This window comes from Euphorbia lathyris, chromosome 4, assembly GCF_963576675.1.
Source record: "Euphorbia lathyris chromosome 4, ddEupLath1.1, whole genome shotgun sequence".
In the NCBI taxonomy this organism is placed as follows: Eukaryota; Viridiplantae; Streptophyta; class Magnoliopsida; order Malpighiales; family Euphorbiaceae; genus Euphorbia; species Euphorbia lathyris.
Window position 1 is genome coordinate 55,595,669 of NC_088913.1, and position 10,535 is coordinate 55,606,203.

Genomic DNA, 10,535 nt, shown 5'->3' on the forward strand with positions numbered 1-10,535 from the left:
ATTGTTAGTTCAATTTAAAGCCTATAAACCTAATTGAAAATTTAAAATAAGATTTATTAAATCATGATTTCATGATATAAAATAGAGATTGAATAAAGAATTTTTTACTTAAATACATTTACTCGAGACAATTTTACTTAAAATCGTATCGGAGATTCGTGAAAATTTTTGAAAAATATTACCCGTATAGAAATATTATTTCTAATGATAATGATAACCTAAAAATAATCATATTAACTTATGATTAATTTTAAAAACATATGAAATATAAAGTTAATAAAAATAGCGTTTTAAACAAGTTTATGTTGCAAAATACGTTGCATTTGTTATAAATGATTGTTGCATTTGTTATTTGTGCTAGAAAAAAGAAAATGATGTACATCTCCTCCCACACTTAAATTGGACCATGTCCTCATTGGTGCAAAAGCGAGATATCAAGAATAAAAGCACAAAAATTAAGCATACGAAATAAAGATAGGAATGGTGCAAATGAAACATTCAACATAAAATTAAAAATTGAAAATTGTATCAAACATATGAAAATGAAAATTGTACCAAATTATAACAAGATAATAAAATTAAAGAAAACTACCTAAGCTTGAGGTGGGGAATCGGGAGGTGTAGGTGACGTCTCCACATTGCGGCATCGGAAAAAGGAAAGCATCCGATGCCGAGTCGATCGATGTTCACGCCTCAAAAGGTTGAGGTTGTCATTCATCACCATATTGTTTTCAACCAAATCATCAATTCTTAAATTCATTTGACGATTGTTGGAATTGATTTGGTTCAAAATCCGTCGCAAATCTACCGGATCATCCTCCGCTTGAGGTGCTTGGGGTTGTGCTTGAGCCGGTGGTTCATCCTCCTCGCCTTCCGCCTCTCCGCCGCCTTCGGTACCTACAAATTGAGAACTTGAAGCGCCACCACCCATAGTGCCACGAAGATGGGCAATTCGGGTAGCATAGGAAATAAAGACGGGAGGTCCTTGTGGAAGCAATAAATGAGCTCGCTCAAGGGCCGAGATGTCCAAAAGTGGAACATACCCATGGTAGGTGGACATGTCATATTCGGCCAATTCACCCCGTGCTCCCAACACAATTGCGGTGATAAAATTACAAAGAGGGATTTGAATGGTACTAGCCCTCGAAGCACGGAACAAATTATCAAACAAAATACCAATGCTATCAATCCGCAAGCCTTTAAACAAACTATCCAAAACATACAAATCCCGAACCTGAATCTTGGAACTCTCAACACGACCAAACAAGGAGAAACTCAAATACTTATGAAAGAAGAACACACAATTGTCATTAATCAACTTGCTTGAAGTGTTTTTTGAATTAAAATAATCTTGGTCCAAAAGAGTTTGCCAAACCGCATCATTATCAAAATCTTTAGGCTTATCATAAAAATTAGAAGTAAGGAAACCAAACATATTTCCCATGGCATCATAGTCAATGGTGTAAGGGATACCATTATTCCTAAAAGAGATTGAGGTTTTCTTCTTGTTCATGGTCAAAGTGACCAAAAATTCCACGACATATTCATTAATACGCGGAAAATGCATATTAACGAATTCTTGCCAACCCAATGCTTCAATAAAGGCATCAATTCGAGTAGAGAAATTTAATACTCTTACCGAATGGAAGTCTAAGAAGTGCATATCTACAAATTGGCGGTCGGCTTGTGAAAAATGTTTGAAACGAGCGGCTTCCTCCTCTGAATAGATGTCAAAATAAGCTCCACATTGAACCCGAAGGTGATTGGCTTCCGTAACAGCAGGCTTGTTATCAACACGCTTAGTCCTAACCATGGTGATGGTGTTTAGTGTTTTTAGGGTTTGAGAAGAAGAAGAAGAAGAAAAAGGAATTGAGAGAAAAAGTAAAGCTTGAAGATGAGTTTGGGGTTTGGAATATGGAATTGATTAGAAAAGAGGATAGATATTGAAGGAAATAAATTGGGAAGAGTAAAAGTAGATTTTTGGGGAAGAGTTTGGAGTAAGGGATTGGGTAAAAATAGAGGTGATGTGAGGTTTGTGTAAGAGGTAGGTTTATATAGGGTTGTATAGGTAGGTGAATAGGTAGAATAGGAATAGGAATAGGCAAAAGTTAGTGTCAAAATCGGATTGAATTGGACAAATGATACGCGTGTCGTGACCGCGAATGGCAAAGCCGCGGCCGCGGCACGCGAACTTCAGGCAATTCTCGCCCTGAAATTTGGCCAAAGTTGCTGCTCATACCGAGAATTAATGAATTCTCGGTAGAGAATTGGTAAAAATGGCCTATTTTGGTGCCTTTTGACATGGTTTGTGCAATTTTGTTGATGATTTAGTTCCTGAACTTAATATAAAGTGTTCCTGCACTTAAAACTTAAATAAATGACATTAATTGCAAGGAAAACCAAAGGTTTTACCTTAATAAATTGAATTAAAATATAATAAATTGATTATGAAGAATTAATGAAACTTAAATGTTCATTTATGCATATAAGTTAAGAGAACCATATTAAATTCATAATAAGTGCATGGTATTTCATTTTAATACATGAATTGAATTGATTAAATGGAAACATAATGCATTGAAATTAAATTGAGTTACAAATAGAATTAAATGTGGAAATACGTGTGGAAAAATAGAAAACCATATTAGTTCATGTGAATCCTTTTTATCTTAATTTTGAGTAAGAATAATTAGAAACTACCCATATGAAATATGCTAAGTATATATAATGGATCAAATGGATAAATCTAAGAAAATTAAGAATTGAACTAAATAAGATCTTTATTATATTAACATATGTACAAATAATGAAAACAAACCAATAATTAATAAAATATATACAAAAATATATACAAAAACTATTCTACATATTCATCCCTATCTAACGGGATATTTCTAGCCTTAATATGGTCAATTTGAAACTGCACGACAGTTTCACGTTCCGGTGCAGACAAAAATTGAGGCCCTGCTCGAAAGACACGTTTCACAAGTCCTTCGTGCTCGAGAAATTCATAGTCAATTGTCGGGAAGAATTCATCATCACTCCAGGGAACATCAATGGTACCCTTTGAACCGAGAATTATTCCACAGATTATATTGCCGAACCCAATCTTCTTATCTTTGGATCGAGAAGCGGCGACAAGACCCTCCATCAGAATTTTGGAAGAATCCACTGCATTGCCCTGGAATATATCTCCAAGAACATACAAATCTGTGTCACGGACCACACTACTGAATATGCGCCCGAATAAACTGTGACACAGGAATTTGTGCAGATACAACATGGAGTTGGAGCGAAAAGAATGATTATATGCGAGTTTTGAATTGAATCGCCAGAATCCAGTGAGCATTCTCCAAACATCCGTGGATGTCATGTCTCTTCCAGGATGACGTTTGATTGTATCCCTTGGGGGAAAATCAAACCAAGCATGCAACTCGAGATAGCCGAAAGTGAAGATTTCGCCTTCTCGACGAAAACTGAGACGTACCCGTCGTTTATTAGTGAAACGCACGGTACAAAAGAATTCGAGTATCCAGTCGCCTATTATTGGAAATCGCATTTGGGCGAATTTTGTCCACCCTAAGTGCTCCATATAGCGGCTCATGTCATCACGAATTCCAAGTTGGTTGTTAAGAAATTCATCCATATACAATATTCCGGTGAAGAATTTGTAACGGAGATTCCAATAACGCCTACCTTCATCGTGATTGAAGATAGGAAAAGGCGCCCCATATCGTTTGGATAAGTCTGGACGTTTGTTGATTGAGGCATCATTGTGCCTAGATGGTTTGTATTTGGTAGGCATGGTGCAAAGTTTTGTGTTACTTTAGCAAAGAACGATGTTTGCGAAGAAAATCAGAGTTCTGACAAAGATGAAAAGAATTGTAATAGAACTCGAATCCTCAAGGATTAATTTATAAGAGTTTTAGATGAAAAGAGGTGTTGTTTTAATTATGAAAAGGTATAAAATTACACCTTTCGAGAATGAAGAAACTTAATGTTTCGTTTGGCAAGAGATTCGTCGAAAGGGTTAGGATGTTTCAGACCTGATAGCGCAGAAATTATGCGTGTCGCGACCGAGAATGGCTAAGCCGCGGTCGCGACACGCGATTTCCTTGCGGAAATCAGGCATCGATAGCTCTTCCTGATTCACGGTAGAGAATTTAAAATTCTCCGTATGAACAGAGAAATCTTAACCTATTTGGACTGTTCTTAAAAAGAGGATTCTCGGCAGGGAATTCTAAATTCTCGGCAGAGAATTGCCTGACACTTCAAATTCATCTTAATTTCCTACAAATTAAATCTAAAATCATGAAATAAAAATATTTTATGCATTTAAATCATAACATAAAGTCATCTAATCATAAAAATATCATTTTGGAAAAATAAAATAAAATTAAACTAAACTAAAATAAAATAAATGAAAAAAATATAAAAACAATAAAACAAAATAAACTGTGTAAAGATAAACTGAGTAATTTATACGTCAGATAATCTTGTTACGAACGGAATTTCAATTTGTGAAATATTTTCGTAATAGATTTTACATCGATTACCATTAACTTTGAATCGAACTCCGGTAGGACCTTCCAGTTCTAAAGAACCATAATTGAATGTTTTGACGACTAAATATGGTCCTAACCATCTGGACTTAAGTTTTCCTGGAAATAAACGAAGTCGTGAATTAAATAACAGCACTTTATCCCCAACATTAAAGTGTTTTACTTTAATTTTGGCATCGTGCCATTTTTTCACTTTTTCTTTATAAATCTTTGCATTTTCGTAAGATAGATGACGTAACTCATCTAACTCATTCAAATTGAGCAAACATTTCTTACCTGCTTGATGTAAATCAAAGTTTAGTTCTTTAATAGCCCAATAGGCTTTATGTTCTAATTCGACTGGCAAATGACATGCCTTTCCATACACTAAGCGGTATGGAGTCATTCCTATTGGTGTTTTAAATGCAGTACGGTATGCCCATAATGCATTATTGAGTTTAGAAGACCAATCTTTTCTAGAAGATGAAACTGTTTTCTCGAGAATCCATTTGAGTTCTCTATTTGATATCTCCGCCTGACCATTTGACTGAGGATGGTACGGCGTTGATACGCGGTGGCGTACTCCATATTTTTTCATAAGCGTTTCAAAACTCTTGTTTATAAAATGAGTACCGCCATCACTAACGATAACTCTTGGACAACCAAATCTACAAAATATATCGTCAAGAAAATTAACGACAACTTTAGAATCATTCGTCGGGGTTGCAATTGCTTCAACCCACTTCGAAACATAATCAACGACGACTAATATGTAAGTTTTACCATTGGAAGGGGGAAAAGGTCCCATGAAATCTATTCCCCACATATCGAAGACTTCAACTTCTAATATGGTTGTGAGGGGCATCTCATCTTTCCTTCCTAGATTTCCTGTTCTTTGGCACTTATCACAACGAGTAATAAATGAACGGAAGTCCTTAAACATCGTAGGCCAAAAGAAACCGCTTTCAAATATTCTAGCTGTTGTCTTGTTAACTCCATTATGTCCTCCATAAGAGCTAGAATGGCATTCCGATATTATGGATTCAAATTCATTTTCACCAACGCATCTCCTAATTATCCCGTCACCACAAGTTTTGAACAAAAAAGGATCTTCCCAAAAATACTGTTTAATGTCGAAGAAAAATTTCTTCTTTTGTTGGAAATCTAATCCTTCCGGAACAATATTGGCTGCAAGATAATTAGCAATATCTGCATACCAAGGTGACATGGCACTTTTTATTTGATAGAGATGTTCATCAGGGAAATCATCTCGTATACCGATAGTTTCACCTATAGGACCGTTTTCATCTTCAAGTCTCGATAGATGATCGGCGACAAGGTTTTCCACTCCCTTTTTGTCTTTGATTTCTATATCAAATTCTTGCAATAATAAAACCCATCTAATTAGACGCGGCTTTGCATCCTTTTTAGCAAAGAGATATCTTAATGCTGCATGATCAGTATAAATAATAACTTTTGAACCTAATAAATATGACCTAAACTTGTCACATGCAAAAACTACAGCTAACATTTCTTTTTCTGTTGTGGTGTAGTTTTAATTGTGCACCAGACAGTGTGTGACTTGCATAATAAATGACATGAAGTTTCTTATCTTTCCTTTGACCTAGAACACATCCGACAGCTAAATCACTTGCATCACATATAATTTCAAATGGTAAATCCCAATCTGGTTTAGCAATAATAGGTGCACTGATTAAAGCAGTTTTCAATGTTTCGAAAGCTTTAACGCATTCTTCATTAAAATCAAAGGTGGAATCTTTCATGAGTAAATTAGTAAGTGGTTTGGAAATTACAGAAAAATTCTTAATAAATCTTCTGTAAAAACCGACATGTCCTAAAAATGATCTTACTCCCTTAACAGTAGTTGGAGGGGGTAATTTCTCTATTACTGAGGTTTTTGCTCTATCTACTTCTAATCCTTTTTCAGATATTTTGTGACCTAAAACAATTCCTTCGTCAACCATGAAATGACATTTTTCCCAGTTTAATACCAAATTTGTTTCTTCACACCTAGACAAAACTTTATCCAAGTTTTCTAGGCATGAATCAAAAGAATCTCCATAAACTGAAAAATCGTCCATAAAAACTTTCATGATATCTTCAATGAAATCATTAAAAATCGCAGTCATACAACGTTGAAATGTTGCAGGTGCGTTACATAGACCAAAGGGAATTCTTCTATATGCAAATGTTCTGTAAGGACATGTGAAGGTTGTTTTATCTTGGTCATCCGGGTAAATGTATATTTGAAAGAATCCGGAGTAACCATCAAGAAAACAGTAGAAAGCATGACCAGCTATCCTTTCGATCATTTGATCAATGAAAGGAAGAGGAAAATGATCTTTCCTAGTTGCTTTATTTAGATTTCTATAATCTATACAAACCCTCCAACCAGTGGTGGTTCGCGTAGGTATTAATTCACCTTCTTCATTCCTTACAACTGTTATACCTCCCTTTTTAGGTACACAATGGATTGGACTAACCCATTCACTATCCGAAATATGGTAGATAATTCCATTGTCCAGAAGTTTAGTAATCTCATTTTTTACTACTTCTTTCATGTTCGGATTTAGGCGTCTTTGCCTATCCGCTTTAGGTGGCTTATCTTCTTCTAAGTGAATTCTATGCATTACAATACTTGGGTTAATACCTTTTAAGTCTGAAATTTGCCAACCCATACTTCCTATCCTATTTCTAACAACTTCTTTCAATTTCTCTTCTTAGACTTGTGTTAATTTGTTAGAGATAATAATAGGTAGAGAATCGCCTTCGCCTAAGAAAGCGTACCTCAAATGACTTGGTAATTCTTTAAGTTCTAATTTAGGTGGAGCTATAATTGAAGGCGGAACTGGTCCATCTTCTCGAATCAAAGGTTCTGGGTCCTTATCTTCTAGTTCCTCACTCATTATAGGTTCTATTATTTCTTCTTTTTGAACAATGTCATTTACACATTCTTCAATTAAATCAAGTTTCATACAAGCGAAATCTTCCATAGGATATTTCATCGCTTGGTTCATATCAAACTCAATCTTATCATCTCCTATTCGTAAAACTACTTTCCCTTCCGATACATCAACTAGAGCACGTCCCGTGTTCATGAACGGTCTACCAAAGATTAGCGGACAATTTACATCATAAGCAAAATCTAAAATAACGAAATCGGTAGGAAAAATAAATTTGTCAACTTTAACTAAAACATCCTCAATTATACCGTATGGTCTTTTAGTGGTTTGATCCGCTAATTGTAAAACCATATTGGTACGTTTGATGTCTTCTTCTAAGCCTAACTTATTAAAAATAGATAATGGCATCAAGTTAATACTTGCTCCTAAATCACAGAGACAACTGGGAAATTCAATATCTCCCAATTTACACGGAATGGTAAAACATCCGGGATCCTTGAGTTTAGTGGGCAAATTGCTTGACACAATCGAACTGCAATCTTCAGTTAGTGAAATGGATGAAATTCCTTCCCAACTGATTTTCTTTGAAATTAAATCTTTGAGGAGTTTACCATAATTGGGAATTTGCGTAATTGCATCCATAAACGTTAAATTAATATGCAAATTCTTAAGTTTGTCTAAAAATGTTAAAAGTTGTTTGTCATAGTCCTTATTGCGGACTTTGTGTGGAAAAGGTGGCTTGGGTACAAAAGTTTTTGTACTAGAGTCAATCGGTGCATCTTTGTGATTTAACATATCTTCTTTGGGCTTTGATAAATCAATTCCAGGTAAAGTCGAATTTCCGGGCATTTCCGGACCTGAGTAATTTTTTCCTGAACGAAGAGTGATAGCCTTAACATGCTCTTTCGGATTTTCTTCCGTATGTCTTGGAAGACTTCCCTCTTTGCGGGATGGAATTGATTTAGCGAGTTGTCCAATTTGAATCTCCAAATTATGGATGCTAGATGATTGGTTTTTAATAAGCTGATCGAATTTATTCTCGATCCGTTTAAAACCATCGTCGTGATTACTTATTTTTCCGCTCATCGCATCAATGAATTTGTCGATTTTAGAAAGATAAAGTGCTAATCGTATCTCTTGATTGATTTTGATAATTAGTAGTACGATTTTGATTAGTATTAATATTATTATTGTCTCTCCAGTTAAAGTTAGGATGATTTCTCCACCCAGGATTATATGTATTGGAGTAAGGGTTATTATTTTAGTTTTGCCCTTGGACAAAATTTACCTGTTCAATTTCACTCATACCTTCGTAATCCACATCTGTTTGGATTGGCTTACCATTAGAATCACACGGTGCCATAAACCTATCAATTTTGTGCGATAAGGCAGAAAATTGGGCTTGCAACATCGCTACTGGATCAAGATTCACTATACCTTTAACTGATGATGTTGTTGAGGATGATGGTTTCGCTGATGGTACGTGTCCACGTTCCGCGGGCCACATACAGCTGTTGATTGCCATTTCCTCTAAAAGTTCTCTTGCTTGGGCAGATGTTTTCTTCATGAATAACCCTCCAGACATAGCGTCCAATGAACCTCTAGTTGTAGGATTTAGTCCATTGTAAAATGTTTGCATTAAAAGTTCGGCGGGCAATTGGTGGTGTGGGCATAAACGTTGAAGTTCTTTAAAACGTTCCCAAGCCTCATAAAGAGTTTCACTATCATTTTGAGAAAAAGATGTTAACTCTTTAATGACTCTTGCGGTTTTTGCTAAAGGGAAAATTTTGATAAAAATGCTTGGGCTAATTGCTCCCAAGTCTCAATTGATGCGGCTGGCATAGAAGTTAACCATTCTTTGGCTCGATCCTTCAAAGTAAAAGGAAAAAGGCAAAGTTTAATTGCCTCTGCAGTTACATCAGTGATTTTGAAAGTGTCACAAATTTCTAAGAAATTTGTTAAATGGGTATTAGGATTTTCGTTAGGTAACCCGTAAAACGTTACATTATTTTGCAACATATTAAGCAACGCAGGCTTAATTTCAAAATGATGTGCATTAATTTGGGGTCTAACTATACTGTTTGTTACACCGGCCACTCCTGGCCTAGCGTAATCCATAAGTGTGGCCATAACTTCTGGCTCGGTAATTTTAGTTTTTATTGGGGTTTGGTTTTTCTTTTTCTTTTTCTTTTCTTTCTTGTTCTTTTTAAGAGTTCTTTCAATTTCTGGGTCAATAGGATCTGGTGACGTGCCCGAACTTCGAGAACTGCGCATGAACTTGAAATTTCGCACGAACAGAAACTACCTAAAAAAACAGAATTTGAAAAATAAATATGTTAGTAATTGAAAAATAAATAAAATGTAAAAGTTTGAATAAGTAAGAATAAACCTAGATTCGTAATAAAACACGAAAAATTTTAAATTTTGTCAAAAATTTTGGCGTTCCCCGGCAACGGCGCCAAAAACTTGTTGAGCGATTTCCGCAAGTGCACGGTATACGCTTGTAGTAATAAAAGATATCGATCCCACAGAGAACGTTTTTTAACAAAACTTATTTATAATCGGTTAAATTTACTTTTAGGTTTATAATATGGAAAAATCGTTTAATCGGTTTTGGTTTTGAAATTGCTAGAATGAGAATTAGATTAGAATATGAAGATGTTAGAAAATATTCTGATTTAAAAAATGAATTTGCAAAACAGGAACGTTTTAGTACTTTAGAAAAGTAAACAAGTATATTTGTTTGCATTAAGCAAAGAAAACAACTTTAAACTTTGTACGAATTATAAAGATGAAATAAATGACGGAACCTCTAATTAATTGGCTTTGAACGCGACAAAACCCTTTCGGGATAGTTGCCCTTAATCAAATTAAAACTCTTTCGAGATAATAATTTGCCTAAGTGTTCAACAAAGTTTCCTTGTAAAGATTTGAATTAAACTACGTTTTAATGAAAACACCAGCAGTCACTTTAGTGGATTGGTTACCATAAGTGCTGCATAAAGATCTATCGAATAGAACAGACTTTATTAGATGAAATATAAATTGATACAAAGTTACAGAGAACATG

The 10,535-nt window shown here is 35.1% G+C and overlaps 1 non-coding gene across 1 annotated transcript; it reads left to right on the top strand.

Moving 5' to 3' along the window:
• The first annotated feature begins 9,120 nt into the window (after positions 1–9,120).
• On the top strand, positions 9,121–9,227 carry LOC136228106 (small nucleolar RNA R71). The gene has a single exon (XR_010688440.1). It is a non-coding gene; the product is annotated as a small nucleolar RNA R71 (small nucleolar RNA).
• Positions 9,228–10,535: the final 1,308 nt, after the last annotated feature.